Source organism: Dermacentor albipictus, chromosome 4, assembly GCF_038994185.2.
Source record: "Dermacentor albipictus isolate Rhodes 1998 colony chromosome 4, USDA_Dalb.pri_finalv2, whole genome shotgun sequence".
In the NCBI taxonomy this organism is placed as follows: Eukaryota; Metazoa; Arthropoda; class Arachnida; order Ixodida; family Ixodidae; genus Dermacentor; species Dermacentor albipictus.
This window is the reverse complement of record NC_091824.1, coordinates 57273768-57290989: the sequence shown is the minus strand read 5'-3', so window position 1 is coordinate 57290989 and position 17222 is coordinate 57273768. Positions and strand designations below refer to the sequence as shown.

General features: G+C 45.7%; 1 protein-coding gene across 5 annotated transcripts in view; it reads right to left on the bottom strand.

The window, feature by feature from the left end:
- LOC139059103 (homeotic protein antennapedia-like) overlaps positions 1 to 17222 on the bottom strand; it is a 368433-nt gene that overhangs the window by 254314 nt on the left and 96897 nt on the right. For all 5 annotated transcript variants that reach the window (XM_070537001.1, XM_070537004.1, XM_070537003.1 and 2 more), the window contains 3 exons: positions 15664 to 15762; positions 13698 to 14012; positions 9267 to 9436 (listed from right to left, as the gene is read on the bottom strand). The gene's annotated coding sequence lies outside the window, so the exon portion shown is untranslated. The remainder of the gene's footprint in view (positions 1 to 9266; positions 9437 to 13697; positions 14013 to 15663; positions 15763 to 17222) is intronic.

Below are 17222 nucleotides of genomic sequence, written 5' to 3'. Positions count from 1 at the left end.
ATTTCACTGAAGTAGAGCGAGATAAGAAAAGGCAGGAAGCTTGACCAACTTGCACCCGGTTTGATACTCTACACTGGAGGATGGAAAAGCTGGGAGAAAAGAAATAAAACGGGAATTTACGCACACGTACAAGCAAAACAGCGTTCAGTGTGCATTGAAAGGCATTCGATGAGCCAAGTTACTTTTAAAAAGTGCAGGAAAGCTTATACGCTATTCCAACTGAGCCCAAAACTGTAAAAGATACCTATGGACAGCGCGAATAGCGATGGAACTGAAAAAGTCAGGCGTAACGTTAATAGACAACTTAAAGGCCCTAGTACATGGCAAAACGCGGGTAGCTGTGATCCTTGTGGAGATTAAGAGGAAATCAGAGTTGGGCAGATCATGCGGATTAGATAACCGGATGTCTATCAGAACAGTAATCAGTCGCAAGGGAAGGTTAGGGCGCCGAAAGTGGTGTAATGGTTAATAGGAAACCTACGGCCATACGAAGGAGTCGAAACACGGGTTAATTATAGGATATTGTTGGGGAGACATTAGTCTATAGCAGTGGATGTAACGGGTCATAATGGTGACTGTCACGACGACGACAATGATGATGATGATAATGATACAACATTGCAGCACTTGTAAGGCACACGTTAGCAAAAGCTGACTGACTTGATTTTAAAGCTGTAACCTTAGGGCTATAACAGCGTGAGTGCCGCAAGCAATCGATGTCACGCTTACGTGAGTGTAAATATAAAGTATGTGGAATACGGGGTACTCTTAAGTAGGGTAGCCATCTGCATCAGTTTTTTAGACTTCGACCCATCACTTTCCACTTCAGCCTCAACTATTATAGTCCTTACGATTTCCCCCAAGGGCATTTTCTGTTGCTTTGTGTTTGTTACCTGCGTACTACTTCCAATGTTTATGAACGAGAAAGAAGGACACCGTGGGGCCCGATTTTTATTAGATCATAAACAGCCAACAAACAACGGTACCATAGATAGCATAGGGGAAATTACTTGTACTTTCCAATTGAATTAAAGAAAATGATAACTTCATGGAAATTAAATTGAATGAAAAAACAACTGGCCACAGGTGGGACATGAACCCACGTCTTCCCATTACGCATGCGACGCTCTTACCAATTAAGTTACCGCGGCGCAGTATTCCCATTCACTTTCTGGGGTATTTACCTTCATCCACTAGAACGAACTCTGGGAGTGTTAGCTGCGCCACCACTCACAAGCCTTGGCGACGGATGTAGAACATACTTTCTGCCGGAGGCGTCACGTTTACGTGGTGCTCTTGGATGAAGGCAACTGGTCAATAAATCCACATATGCTACCTGAAGGCATCAATGTTGCCGGATTCGAGACCCTCGCTTTGTAATGAACGAGAAGGCAGGAAACAGATGTGTCCGACGTTTATTAGTCGTCTGTTTATGATATTCTTCCTGAAGCAGCTCTAAGTTCCTGAGGAAAGCAATCGAAACTTCTAATATGTATCTTGCTGTGCTGAAACGAGATTTTTAGGTGCCACGGAATCCGAGTTTTGTGTTGTTTGACAGATTGACCTTTCGATTTCGCGAATAATATTTCTGTCATTTATAAGGCGCAACAGAGCTAAAAGAGATAAGCGACACGACTATAAAAGAGAATACTACCTGAAATTAGTACCAATAACGATGAACTTCGCTAAGAATGTTTTGACGTACTCCACGGACACAGTCGACAAATGTGCCCTGTTACGTGCAGTGACCAAGCAGTGGTCGAATAAAGGGTGTCTGTGCAGTCAGTCAGATTTCTATTGCGAAATTTGCACTGTTTATTCAATGGTTGGTGATGGATAAGAAGAAGAGAATGAATCAATTGAAAAAGTACATTGCGCGGCCCCTTAAATAGGCCCACTAAAATCGTAGGCGGGATCTTGGTCACGTCAACGTCACGTGACATGCACTGATTCCCCGTCGTTGCTTTGCGGCTGCTCCTTTTCTCCTTGGCGATGTTGCACGTGCTTGCCTCCTCTAGCGGCAACCAACGGAGTCTGGTCGGGGATGGGCGGCTGAACCTTTCTCCAGAGTCGGACAGTTCGCGGCAAGTTCTCCTCTTGGTCGCACAATTTGCGAGAAGTGTCCTCCCCTAGGGTCGCACAGCTTCTGAAAAGGGTTCTCCCCCAGAGTCGCACACACACACAAAGAGGCCTGTCATCACTGCGGGCGCCTGCCAGACCGGCACCCACTCGAGACAACCATAGCTAATTAGGAAACCATCCTTCATTTCGATTAGGCATGGTCTTTGAGCATCCTTCTTGCCCGGGATGTTACACGCCAACCCTAACAACTTGCGGTTCCTGCTTTAAGCGCCGTCTTAATTTGCATTGCTCAGTATTTCTGGATGCTTTTGCATTTCAGGCAGGGTGTTGACCTCGACTGCATGTTTTGCCATAACGAGCTTCACTTTCTATCACGCTGCTTCTTCCGAAGCTTTTCAATGTGAAGCATTTTTGGCGAGTTCAACCCAGTTTTGTCTTGGCAACTGTCTTGCCGTTTTCGTGAGCCGATAACAATTATGTTGCAGTTCAAAAATGCGGGCAGTTCCGGTATGTGTGGGTATGTGTAGCTCTTCAATGAACCTTTCTGAAACCAACTTGGTGATGTGTCAGTGGGTCTATAGAACTGGGTATGTGTCACAGGTGCCAGTGAGTACGTGCGACTAAGTAATGTGTCAATGGATATGCATCAATGTCTACGTGCCAGTTGGACCATGGGTATATGTAACTGGGGCGACTGGGTATGTGCTCCTGGGTATGGGTGACATGCGATGTGCAGCTCTTCAAGGAACCACGTTGACGTCAACGTGGGTACGTGCCACTAGGTATATGCAAATGGATGTGCTCCACTGTGGCCACTGAGTATGTGCCATTGCGTTGTGCCACAGGGTATGTGCCCCTGTAGCCTCCGGGTATATGTCACTGGGACTGGGTATGTACCAATTGGGTATGTGCCACTGTGTATCTGCAACTGTGCATGTGCCACTAGGCATCGGAAACTGGGTATGTGCTACTGTGATGACTGAGTATGTGTCAGTGGTTTTGGCACTGGGTGTGTGCCCCTGGGGGCCTCTGGGCATATGTCATTGGCACTGGGCATGTGCCACTAAGTATGTGCAGCTATTCGATGAGCATCTCTGACGCCAGCTTGGGTATATGTCACTGTCACTGAGTATGTGCCACTGGTGCCACTAGGTGAGTCGCGGGGCACGTGTGATTTGGTATGAGCCACTGGGTATATGTTAATGGCGCCACTGGGTAAGTGCTCCTAAGACCTTTAATATATGTCACTGGATATGCTATATTGTTCATTGGGTGCGTGTCAGTGGGTATGTGCCACTTGGTACATGTTACTGGCGTCACTGGGTATTGGCTCCTGTGTGCTCGAGTGTATGTCACTGGATATGTACCACGGGCCCATATGCCACATTGTTCACTGAGTGTGTCAGTGGGTATGTGCCACTTGGTATATGTTACTGGCGTCCCTGGCTATTGGCTCCTGTGACCTCGAGTGTATGTCACTAAATATGTGCCACTGGCCCATACTTCTTCAATACATCCCCTTCTTATGAATTAGTATAATGCTAGCACGTGCCACCATTATGCTGGGGCGCTTGAATATATCTGGTACTTATATCTCGTATACGTGAAGTCGTGAGGCATTGAGTATAAAGGGTCGCAAGCGTTTTAAGTATAATATGCCCTTCATCTTTGATTGAACTGACTGTTATTCCATCTTCCCCTGCCACTTTTCCCTGGGACACGTCTGTAACCACTTACTAGCTCCACCTAGGCACCGCTTGAGTGGGAAATGTTGGTGTATGCAATAAAGTCAGTTCGTTGCATTCTGCCGTACGTGCTGGGCGTTCGCTGCTGCCGAATGCATGCCGTTGTCGCGGCTGCGGCATGGTAGCTGCAGCTTCTAGGCTACACCCCATTGCCCGTGACATTTTTGGTGACGACTAAAAATGTAATTCTACCATCAACTTCAAGCTGTAAAGCTTTTCCGTTCAGCAGCGCAGCTCCTTTCAAGTTCTTAGCCTCAGTTCGTGATGCTAGTGTATGGCAACATCGAGCCCGTCGACGGCCGAGGCGAAGACTGGTTGTGCTAAGTGAAGCACCTGAAGGCCTTTTACGTTGCCAACGATGTCAAGGAAGAAAAGAAGAAAGCAGTCTTCTTCAACTGCTGTAAGCAAAGGACCTATACACTACTCGCGGACTTCACAGACCCGCAAACCCTCAAGATGAGTCATCTGAGGAAGTTCTCGCTGTTCTCAGCAGTCACTACTGCTCACCGCCATCCGATGTAACGCAGCGCTTCAGATAGTACATTTGTGCTCGAGCGCAACCAGAGTCTGTGAGAAACTTCGTTGCATAACTGAAAAACTTCTCTGAACATTGTGAATTCAGGACAAAGCTTGAGAACATGCTGCGGGACCGTATCGTTTGTGGCATTAGTAGTGCTGCAGTACAAACCAGACTTCTGGATGAATCAGACCTGACATTCGACAAAGCCGTAAACCCGTACTTGTAATGCAAGATGCAACTGCTCTCTGCCAGGCTGGCTCAAGCAGCCATCTGCTTACGCATCCGTCCACGTCCATACTTAACGCGCACTCCAAGGGTATCACCTGCAACCGTTGCGGTGACCCAACTCACGTTGTACGTGAATTCTACATGCTACTACTGCCGCAATAAGGGTCATATGTCAGTCGTCTGCAACACAAAAAAATATTGCAAGAAGACTTTTCAAGAAGACTTGTCAGCAGTATGGGAAGTCGTCGCGTTCACAGTGCATGAGCACAGTTCATAACAATGCCTGCCAGCGCCACATTCAGAGTGCAGATGTCTTTGCCCTCTGGCACCTGAATTAGTCACTGTTGACGTCTGCGGCAAAGTAACGTCAAACGAGTTGGACACCGAAGCGAGCGCCTACATATTTTTTTTTTAATTCGGGGTTTGTTGAAGCAAGCCATAGTGGGGCACTCCGGTTTAATTTTGACCACCTGGAGTTTTTTAACGTGCACCCAAAGCATAGTACATGGGTGTTATTTAATTTCGCGCCTATCAAATGAGGCCGCTACTGCTGGGATACGATCTCGCAACCTCAGGCTTACCCGCGCAACACCAAAGTCACCGCGCCACTACGGCGTGTCGAGTGTCTCCATGATGTCGACTGAGAAGTTCCTAGCTTATTTCCGAACGTAAGTGTTGAACCATTAAGTGCCCTTCTACGGTGAGCATATTCTGGAGAGTTAGAGCCTGTCTAAGGAAGAGCCGAAGTTACTGTTCATTTCAAAGGTCAAGAGGCATGCCTTCCACTCTGCATTACTGGTGGTCCTGCTTCTACGTCGCTCAGTCACGATTTCATTCATGCATTGGGCATTTCCATAAATGTAACGGAGTAAGTAAACAAGAAGACAGACGTCGCAGACATAGTAAACCTGTTCCCAGCTGTGTGTCAGACAAGTCTACGGAGAAATCTATAAATTAAACAGCTGAAGCAAAAACTGTATGCTAACCGAGGTTTTCGTCCCGCTGCACCAGCGCAACCTGGAACACCAGTCCTTGCAAGAAACTTGAGGGTTGGAGTACCTTAGGTACCAGCTTCTGTTACAATGCCTCTAAGAGTGCCATCTGCTAGTGTTGCCCTGCAAGATGGAACGATATGGCACAGGCATGGTGATCACCTGCAGCCCAGACCTGAACTACCCTCAACCATGCGCCATCTGCGCCACTACTTGTACAATATGAACTGGAGCCATAGGCCATTTCTCAAGAGCCTCCACCGCTGTCCGAGGAAGAGTTCTCAGTCGGAAGTAACGGCGCAAGCCCTCCTGCAGACCTGAAAACTTCTCAGAAAACACCTGCGAAGCTCGAGAGTGAGGAAACCTCCTCATCGTTCTCCCTGACGGTAAACACAAATTTAAGAGGGGAAGAGTGCAACCAGTTACTAGCGCAGCCTAGGCCTTGCTTGGATGGGTAACGTTGGTGTATGGACTAAAGTCGCTTGGTTGCGTGTTGCCGTACGTGCTAATCGTTCGTTACCGCTGACTGAATGCAGTTGTCACGGCTGCGGCATGGTTGTCGTCGCTTTCAGGCAATGCCCCATAGCCCTTCTAATCTTATCGCTAGTTACACGTAGAGCTTATGTATCCTTTTCTCCCTACTACCAGTCAATGTTGCGGGGATGATGTTGGTACTGTACAGGTTAGTACAGAGGCCCTCTGTTGAAATTGCTACATAATCCCCATTGCTGATGATATTGCCCTCATTACCTTTCACTGCATACATAGCGCTCTTTCCTATGTCAAGGTTAATTCTCGCGATTGCACGCTACTCCCATTTTCTTACTGCCTACTCAATCTTTCCGACATTATAATTTCAAATATCACTTACTTTCGTCTTGTTTATCAGCTTTTGCACTTTAGCGAATTATTTCTGATTTCTTGAGTTTCACACTTTCATGCTTTTGTCATTTATTTGGTAGGTCCTGTATTACTTGCCAGAGTTTACATACTTCTTAACTTGGTGCCTTACTTCTTATTTCAATTCACTGTCTCTATGTTATCTTCATCTTCCTTTTTTTGAAGCTGTATATTTGTTCGCGAGCACCAGGAACAAGTCATCTGCTTTCACCCTGACTGCATCTATAGGTTGGCTTGTTGTCCCTTCACTAATTTTGAGATTTCTTTCTTCAAATTGCGAACAATCCTACACTTCACTAATCGATTATCACTGTCCTTTAACCTACGTAACATTCTGAAATATGCCGGGGCCGGTACGGAGTATGATATCTATTTCAATTCTGGTTTCACCGTTAGGGTTTTTCCAGGTCCATTTCCTGTTATTGCAGTTCAGAAATAAGGCATTCAAAGTCTATTCCTTTCTACGAACTCAACCAACATATATCTTCCTACTAGTCCTACAGTCGATGCCATAGTTGCCAATATGCTGTTCCCCAGCCTGCTTTTCTCCCACTTTCGCACTGAAGTCGCCCACAGGACTAGAGTATACTGAGTTTGTACCTTTCTCATTGCTGGTTCACCATCCTCACAGAACTGTTATATTTCTTCAATGGCATTACTGGACGTTAGATGGTAGGCTTGTACTACATTTAATTTATCTTTATTACAACGACTACTACATTTTCATTAATGCTGCAGAAGTCACCAAAGTTGTCCGCTATGTCCTTATGGATAAAAATTTCCACCCCGTATTCTCTTTTATTTGGAATACCTCTGCAGCAGAGGACGTGGCCATTAAAGTGGCCACTGTGCAAGCCTCACCAGGCCTCCTAACCTAACTAAAGACCATTATATCTCAGGCAATGCCAGATAATTCTTCAATCAGCTCCGCTATAATAACTACACTCGAGAGGGTTCACCTGTCAAACATTGCCAAGATTTCAGAGGCGGTCTGTCCAGATCCAGAAATCTTAGCACCTCCTGCTGCATCGCAGGTCTGAACACCAGACCAGGTGTCCGCAGCCTCTTAGGACTGACGGCCAGGAATTAATGGCGAGAGTGATGAGGGATGTAGTGGCCAAATACTGCATCAGGGAAGTCACTTTCTGTTTTGATGAGGAGGTGCCTTTTTGAAGCTCAGTGGGCCCTCTTAAATTGGTTGCACTTGTACTAGTATAGCTCTAATTTTTCGCCGGCTTCAGGCGCCACACGAAGGCTGGAAAACGTGGTGGCCTGGACGAGGATTCGAACTTAGGACCTCGAGCATAGAAACCCAATGTCCTACATTGTTTCCACGTCAGGCAAGGAGGCACAATCTATGCAATGCTATATACTCCATGCTTAGATGAAGTATTCAAGCTATTAGACCGGAACGGATTACAATGAATTATTAAGGACTTTAGCCACGAGAGTGTAAGAGTAGGATTAAAGAATAATGTGCAGAAGGGACAAAAGTAAGGTTCAATAGGCTGGCAAAAAAAAAAAGGGAGCTCATGGTCGGCACTCAGCTTCTAGAATATATGCAAGAGTATACTTATTGAGGTCAAAAACTCCCAGGGGACAATGACCATAAGAAAGAAATTATAGAAGAATAAAGATAGATTGCAGAGTATACGACAGTCATTACAAAATCATGACTGGCACCTTACTGACAAAAGTGTACAATCACTGCATTCTACCGGTACTAACATACGGGGCAAAAAAATCTAACGAAGAATTCTGAGAAGTCAAGGACCGTGCAATGAGCGACGGAATGAAATATGTTGGGTGTAACGTTAAGAGGCAGGAAGATAGTGGTGTTGATTAGAAAATAAACGGGTGTAGCCGATATGATCGGTGACATTAAAAAGGAATAATGGATCTGGGCAGGCCACGCAATTTGTGGGGCAGATAATCGGTGGTACGTTAGAGTTACAGAATGGGTGCAAGGGAAGAGGAGCCCAGGCGAGGGTGGCAGAGAATTATGCGGTGTGATGAAATTAGGAAATTTTCAGGCGTAAGTTAGAATCAGCTAGCGCAGTGTAGGGGTAACTGGCGCTCGCCGGGAGAGGCCTTCGTCCTGCAGCCCACATAAAAATAAACTGACGATGATGACGATGTGCCATCACGTATGTTCCCTTGGACTGACTGGCATGTGCTACTTGGTATGGACTTCAATGCACCTCTTGGACACCAACTTTGGTTGCTGGGTGTCACAGCAACAAAGTACACCTGCATAGTACATCCACGCAGTACGTAGATGTCAATTGAAATTGACACTGCCTACTTTCTTTATAGCAGAGAATACTCAATTAACTGTGGTACTACTGACGAGGACCTAAGATAATAAACAAATAACTAGCGCAACGACACAGGGAAAGAAAGAACGGGGTCATGAAAAGAGACACAATATATCGATGCTTGTTTAGAATGCTCCAATGTTTGCTCCTATGTATGCTTAGAAGTGTTCAAGGTATCAGACCGAAAAAGATAAGCGGTCAGGATCAGCGTCTAAAATATCTCAGTAACTTGATGTTTGGGGATGACATTGTCCTGATCAGAAACAAGATATGACTTGCAACAAATGGTTTAAGATCTCAGCCGACAAAGCGTATAAGTATAGTTGAATATTAATATGCAGTAGAGGAGCGTTTGCGCCGGTAGCACCACTTTATCTTGCAATTAAAGCACATTTTGGGCGAGTGACAGTGCATCTTATGCAGATAACGAAAGCCCTTTCCATTTGGTAATGTTAGTAAATGCGTGTCGTCAAGCACTTACCAACTCCATCGCCTTGAGCGCCTCTGATTCCCATAGAGAACGACCACGTTGTGGACGCCATGCGTCTTGAGGGTGCGTAATCCATTGTGGACCTCTGATGTGGCTAGCTGCCTTCTTGTGTAACGCTTCGCATCGCTTGTAATGCGCGAGTTCTCGATGCCACAACAGACCTATTTTGAGGAAGAAAGAATGAAGATAGAGTTGAGATTACACTCAATTGCATTACCAATGCATTACCAATTTGCACTTGTACCATTACGGCGATCACTGACCAAACTTTGCATGGCCGAAGAAGCGGAATGACACTGCACTGTTTTCCTTAAGAGAGTATGGGGAGTAATATGCTAACGTGTCCTTCATTAGTCATTTAAGGCTATATCTGTATCATTGTCGAATATGGGGAAAGACAACAGGCTTCCCATTGTTCTGTTAGACAACTTTGGAGCAAATCCTAACCACCTTTATCAGCCAATTCTATATCGGCTGCTAGAAGATGGTCTCCAATAACTTTCAAGACGGACTCCAATAGCCTTTGTTTTGTGTAGTCTTATTTGATCGCATGCATCTTATTATGCCTGCAAATTTCCTAAACACGTAATCTTCTCCCGTGCCCGACTGCGTTTGACTTTTCTTCACGCCAATTCTGTCACATTATTAGACCCAAGGTCATGCATTATATGTCGTTTTCAAGACCATTTTATCAACTTAATTTAAGCATATTGACATCTGCACATTTCGTTCTCTAAGCCGTACCACTGCCTGCCGGTTCCTTAACGTTACGCTTATCGTATTTCGTTCCATCGTTCGTTCCACGGGCCTGAGCTGCTTCTGCAGCTTCTTTGTTATCCTCCAACTACCATCCCAATTACTTAGAACAGGTAAAACGCAATGATTGTACACTATTGTTTTCGAAAATATTAGCCTGCCATATGCGCCCCAAGCTATTTATTCGCCTGGAAATTTATTTCCAGTGATTCGAGTCCCTTTTGACTACCTGGCCTATAGGAAAATTTTTTGCTACGAATGTTCGTGATAGTAATGCATGTCCAGATTCTGTACAACAGTAATTTATCTATTATATATGTAAAAGTGCTCTTGTAAAGGAGCAGGAGGAAAAAGAGGGAAATACGGGGAGGCTAACCAGTGGAAATACCGGTTGGCTACTCTGTGCTGGGGAAAGAGTAAATACAATGAAAGGTGATAAAAGGGGAGAAGGGATAGAAACAGACAGAGAGAGATAAATACATACATTAACGCGATGAAACGCGCCACAACCTTCACGGTAGGTCGCACCATCCACAAGTTTCGGAACAAAGCGTTTAAAGCCTTAAAAGCTAACTGCAATGAAATTTTCGGCCGCGTCAAGAGCCTAGTTTAGGATAGTTTGGAAAGTGTAGAAGAACCAGCGTTTATATTTCATGTATGAAATACGAGTCGAAGCGTATCAAGGAGCTGACAAAGTAGTCGTTTTTTGATAGCGAAACTAAAAAAAAAAAAACGCCAACATTACCATTTGCTGGAAGTGGCACATGACCTAGAGAGCACGGCTTCTCGGCCGAATAAGTGTCGTGTGACTTTTTTTCTATTTCTCGAGGTTTCTTTCAAGCTTGGAAAAAACTTTTATCCAGCACGTATTGCACAACAGAAAACTGGATGCGGATTTTTTCAGGATAGTCTACACTTTTTCTCATGTGATACTTTGATGTGAATATAATATTTGAGCAGTTAATAAATCAATATGTATTCAGGCGAAATACAATAGTTTGATTTGCTCCAAACAACAAAAAGCAACATTACCTTGGTGCTGTTCAGCTATGTAGCACCTAAAAATTTTTACATTCTACCACAACTTACGTGGGACACATGGTATATTACCTACAACGTTAACTATGGCACCTGCCATGATATTTGTACTCTGCCTCGCGCTTCCTTTAATCTATATCGTAGGTATTAAACAACGCTGTTTCGTAATATCCGATTTGTTTCCTAATACACGATTTTTCTGTGTGCGATGTTGTAGATCTTTCATCCCACAATATTTGATATTACATTTTCTGGTCCTTTTGAAATGTTATTCCGCCATTGGCTGCTGACATAAATAGTATCTGTATACCGTCCCTGTATGATGCATGCTTGTATTTGTTTTCTGGACCGCAGGTGCCTTCAAACTAATTTTTGGAGCTTTTTGTGTGGGGTTCATTCCCTAATTTACCAGGACGAATAAAGCATTAATTCATCCTAGTACAGACATGCTAAGCGAAGGCTACCCAGAATGAGTACGTTTGTAAAGTTCAAGCATCGCTCTCACAGACGTACCCCACGACTTTCCATGGAGAAATCCCAGGCCGCGGCTCATAATGGTTAGCTTCTTTTTTCGGATGGAGACATGAGCGCTCCAAGAGCGATCACGATCTATTATCACTCCTAGAAAGCGGTGGGTCTTCTCGTAGACGATTGCCTTTCTGACCACGCACTTGCCTTGCGCGCGAAAGCAACCAATGAGCACTTTTCAGAGGGCGTCTCCAGACCTCGTGCTCGAAGATATCCTGACGCTAGTGTGACCGCTTTTTGTAGTCGGGCACGCACTTGGGGAGGCGTACTTCCAGAAGCCCGAATGCAGATATGCATTTATCATGCAGATAGATCGACACATGAACGGATCGCGGAAGGGAATCGACCATGTCGATCAGCGCGAGGTGAAAGAGCATGGGCCTCAAGGCTCTAACTCGTGGTATACCCACTTAGATACACCGTTGTGATGTCGCAAAATCATCTGTATGCACAAAGAATGACCTGTCCTTCGAGTAGCTGAATATCCATCGAAAGGCACGGCCGCCATTGCTAAACGCTTCAAGTACGGCTCGAAGAGTTATCTTGTCGTAAACGCCTTTGATATTAAATAACACCGCCGCACGCAATCTCTTTAGGTTTTCTTCACGCTCAACGGACGAAACAAGGTCGTTGACGTTTTCTATAGTTGAGTGCCCGCGTCGGAAGCTTGCACGTGTCCTAGAGCCACACTGCTAACCACGAACACCTATAGATAAAAATACGTAACACAGATTCTGGAAGCACATTAATAATAACGAACAATGGAAGCAAATGGTAGTTTCTTATTACTAAACTCGGTACGATGCGAGACTTCATCACTGAATAAAATAATTTTAAACAGAGTAGTTTTAACGGTCGCGCTTGTTTAAATAAAACCGGCGGCGATTACATCCACTACGATCCGCGTATTTTGAACGCGGTTCGAGTAACGTATACTGAGGCACTATACATATGACGCAACGCTAGCTCCATCTTAAAGAAAATGCTTTGAAGAACTTGATCGAAAGAAACAAGGGCCCATTCATGAAAGTGAAAGACGATACCGCCTTGCGATTGCAATACTTGTGTGTGTGTAATAATTGTACGCCTTATTCAGGGTCTTTCCAATCACAATCGCAGTTGTGTGAATCATTTCTTCGAAGCAGTAGAATGTTATCATGCACCAAGTGCATGCAATGGTTTTCTGATGTGACTTCACAGTGCTTTCGCTTGAAATATGTGCAACGGCACGGGAAAAAAAAAAAGTGTTGCCAGGGCGAAAAAATTGGGCGGGACACACGCATATGTGGCAGTGGTATTAAGTGAGGCTTTCATTGATGCTTGCGCAAATATGGAAGCAAAATTTATCCAAGCCATATTCTCGCTATGAAACTTTGAAAATTCCACGCACGTTGTTTCCCAGTTTCGCTACTGTTTTCTTCGCGGTCACTCAAACGAGACAATACTTAGGAATCATTTTGTCTGGCTGATATTTAATGGAAAGTAATAAGAAAGGCGTGAAAGAACCAGGTGCAAAGGCAGCATCTTTTATTTTGATTTCAGTTCTAAAACAACCACACAAAAAAAAACGCGCAGAAGCAGCTAGATTTCTACATTGAGAATCAGCGGGAGTACAGTTTTTGAAGTTCTTGGATATCTGAATGACGGCAACATTTGGGGGAGTAACACGAGTAGGTGCAACCTGTTTATGAGGCTCATATATTGAGGTAACTTGCCATCATTTCCAGCATACTCTACGGCTTTCTTCATCCTTTGATATACTACGCCATTTCTCCTACGCTGACACGCACATACGAGGCCACCAAAGTGACGTGTCAAAGCCTTTCTTATGCGTCCTCATACGAATGCACAGTGACAAGGCAATGTCGGGATGCACAAGCACGCCGTCTTTTCTACGTGCAAGAAAAGGAGGTTGCTTTGTCGGAAGAATCAAAGCGAAAACAAACAAAACTGACACACACACACACACGCGCACATACACGCAGACAGTGTGCACGCATGCACGCACACACTCGCGCGCGCAGTGTAAAAGAGACACGTGGTCCGTGCGCGCGTTTCCGCAAATCCTGCAGCAGTCAAAAACTTTGGCCGCATATTTACCTCTTTGTCGAGGTCGCTTCTTCCAGAAGAAGAAACTCGGCCTCCGTGAGGAAGTGTCGGCGAGCAGGAAGCCACGAAGAAGAAGGAGCGGAAGGGAACAGGGCAGGCCGACGCTGTAGTATCTTTTTCTTTTTCCCCTCCCAAGCGAGTCAGCAAGGCAGCAGGCAGGCTGGCGAGCATGCTTCCAAGCGAAGGCAAAAGGACACTCCTTCCTTTTATGTTTTTTTTTCTCTCTCTCGCTTTGCTTCCAGACGCTGGCGGTGCAGCCCGTTGGCTCCCTCGTCCCTGGGCCGGTCGGGGTGCGGGACGACGTGGCTGGAATATTTATTCATAAATTTAGCTCTCAAGCGCGCCGCCCATAAATATCTCGGCCGACGTCGCGCGGGATTTACGGGCGCGAACCCCTCGTCGCCGTCCCCGCGGTCCCTCACACACACACACACAGAGTTGGTACAGCTCGCTGAGCGCTTTCGCTCAGTCCCACGAGGCCGCGACTGCAGCCGCCGCAAGAGCAGCCGGTAGAGCCCGGAGGCTGGGCACACCGGTCGAGCGGCTATGCCCAGACCCGTGCTCGAGGCGCGGAAGACCTCGGGAGCGCGTCTCAGCCGCGGCCTGCTTTAGCACCGCGCTCACATCGCCTCAACGTCCGCCACTGCCATTCCTGGCTTCTACCTAAATCCTTCGCCATGTCAAGGCCTCCGCGGCGCCCGCGCAAAACACCACAGTGGCACTGTTTTCTCTGGAGCCTGCGTTTACGTATATAAGGACGTATAGTACACGTACGCATTCGAAAGCGTGCATATCTAACGCGGCAGCGAACTCTCGCGTGCACTGTTTTTGTGTATGGAAAGCGCGTCTTTTCGGCGCCACGCCGTCATGCGAGAAAGCGGGCAGCAACAGCACGGATGTAGACCATGGGCTAGACGGGGTGATAATTTTTCAAGCTTATCAAAATTTAAAAAAAAATGTCTGTGGCAGATAGCGTAATTCTCGTCCTTCAGCTGGAGTAATGTAAAGTAATTTATAAATAAGTTAATTAGTGACATTTCGGTAATTATGTGACTAAGTGTTTCTATTTCTCGTGCAAGTAATGACCGCCTCTCTTAATAATCCAGCTTAAGGACTAAAATTATCCTATGTGCAGCAGACTGTTTTTAAAAATTCCATAAAGCTTAAATATAATCACCCTATACATTATTTAGTGTAAGCAAGCGATTAAAACGAAGCGCCCACAACACGCGCTAGTGCTGTTATTTAAGTGCACCGGCCTGAGTGACCGTTTATAGCCCTCCCGTACACCTTCCCACGTTCACGCAGTGCTCACTCTTTCCCCCTTTTCCCCTTTATATTTCCTCTTTCCCCTACCCGTTGTGTAGGGTAAGAAACCGAGCGCTCGTTTAGTTGAATTCCATGCCTTTCCTCTCCACGCTTTCTCTTTCTCTCTCATTGCTAATCACATCGGAGGCATAAAGAGTCGGACACTGCCTATATTCTTCTTTTATATACTTCAACCTTCTGTAAGCCGTTTCAATTTCTCAGATACAGGCGGTCAAAGGGCGATCAGAAGCCATTGATGGCCACATACAGTGCTGGTACTGGTCCGACAATACTAAAAAAGTGGAGCAGACTCTAAGCTAGAGTCTCTATCAACTGTTGTTTGGGCACTTTCTTAGGAACGTTGAGAGAACTTGATGAGGGCCCGATATAGAATCGCCATACTGAGACTCGCGGCTTTCACGAGTACCGTCTGTCCAGCGAACGAGTTAAACGCCAGATGAAATAACTTCCAGTGACTAAACTCTGGGGAGTTGTGTCCTTTGTAGTCATTAAGATCAGATTTGAAGCACAAACGATGGGAAGTGAAAGATGGGCTATCGAGCGAGGTTTCTATTGACGCGACTTGCGATCTGACCATTCTGGAACCTAATAATACCATTTCACCCTCGTTTCCAACATAATGGCTCACCTTTCATAGTGATGGCGTACTGCGCCGGGTGCGATGTGGCTAAACAATGCGATCCTTGTAGCTCTTGTTGGCATGTTCCATTAGTCTGTTAATCTGTTGCTGCGGTACCAGAAAAAAAAAAGAACAGACTAACATTGAAGTTTTGTAAGAGGCACATGATGATTTCTCGATGCTTTAGAGCAAAACAGAGATAAAAGAGCGAAAGAGGGAGAGAAAGAGAGAGAGATAGAGAAGAACACCTCAAAGTGTAGCATGGTAGTCTGTGAGCTGGTCAAGAAACGTGGCAGCAATTTCGGTATGTTTGGCCCCACAAACAAACACCATTCCACATCCACACACACACGCACGCACACAGAAAAAAAGAAGAAATAAAGGCAACTTGTAACCAGTGAAATGTCATTTGAGTTGTACATAAGTAGTAGAGTAATTAATTATTTAGTAATTGCTTTGCTGAGCTATCCACAACTGAAATTTCGCTTCAGCGTGGCGGAAACACTGCTATGAAATTGCGTTAAGCTTGGAGTGCTTAAATCAGCATCTTGAGGTACCGAACTCAGCGATCAAAAATAATACTTTGGGCGTTGTGCGGTTAAAAAATGAGGTGAATTTAGCATAACTGGTAAGGGAAAAGGTGCTGAAAGCAAGGAGCAAAAGTAGAATTTCATGAAACTGTGCGCGTGAACCTGCGTGACGCTTGAAAGAACTGATCTGAGCAAATGTTCTCTATATATTTACAGACGCATGCACTGGCTATTTCCCTCAACTCTACCTCACGCTACAGCTATGTATGGGGCAACCTGCGCTATAGTCATCGATGCAGAGCAACCCCGACTGCAGACCGGAGAAAGAACAGGTAAAGAATCCCCCGTGTTTCTTTCTGTTGGTTCAGCCTGAGCTCTGAATATTTGTATGTATATCAACTTGAAAAATTATTTCGGTAGAGCACTCCCTAGCGGGCATGTAACAACTTCCAGCGTATAACCAAAATTTGCAATGTGTCCAGGAGAGGGGCCCTTTAATGTTACATTTCACGACAAGCGATGAACACTTTCAAATTTGTTATACTGGACAATAATACCAGTGCAGTGTAGGCCCATGTAGCGACACTATTTGTATGCTTTTGAGTTGTGTTTGGTACCTACTGCTTGATGAGATTATTTTCTTTATTGATTTTTAGAGATAATATCTTAGGCGGCCCTTCCTGCGTTTCACGTCGGCGTCGTCCGTCGGCGTTAACCGAGCGAACGAGCACAGCGAAGGATGAGAGAGCGATCGCGGAGCGCATCGGGGATTGAAAGGCAGCAGCAAAGACAGCGCGAGGCGCAAAGAGGGGGAGGAGGTTATGGCGAAAGCATGAGAAGAAAAGCGTAGTGCGCGCAAGACGGGCTCTGCGGCGACTACCGCTACAAGATGGCGCCAGGCTAGCGCACGGCCGTCTGTTCACCGATGGCATGCGGCAGCGAGCGCGTCGACCGATACCATATATGGAAACAAAGCATTGCATAAGCGGAGGTCTGTGTGCGGCGGCTGCTGTGAACCGTTCTCACGCGTAACCCATG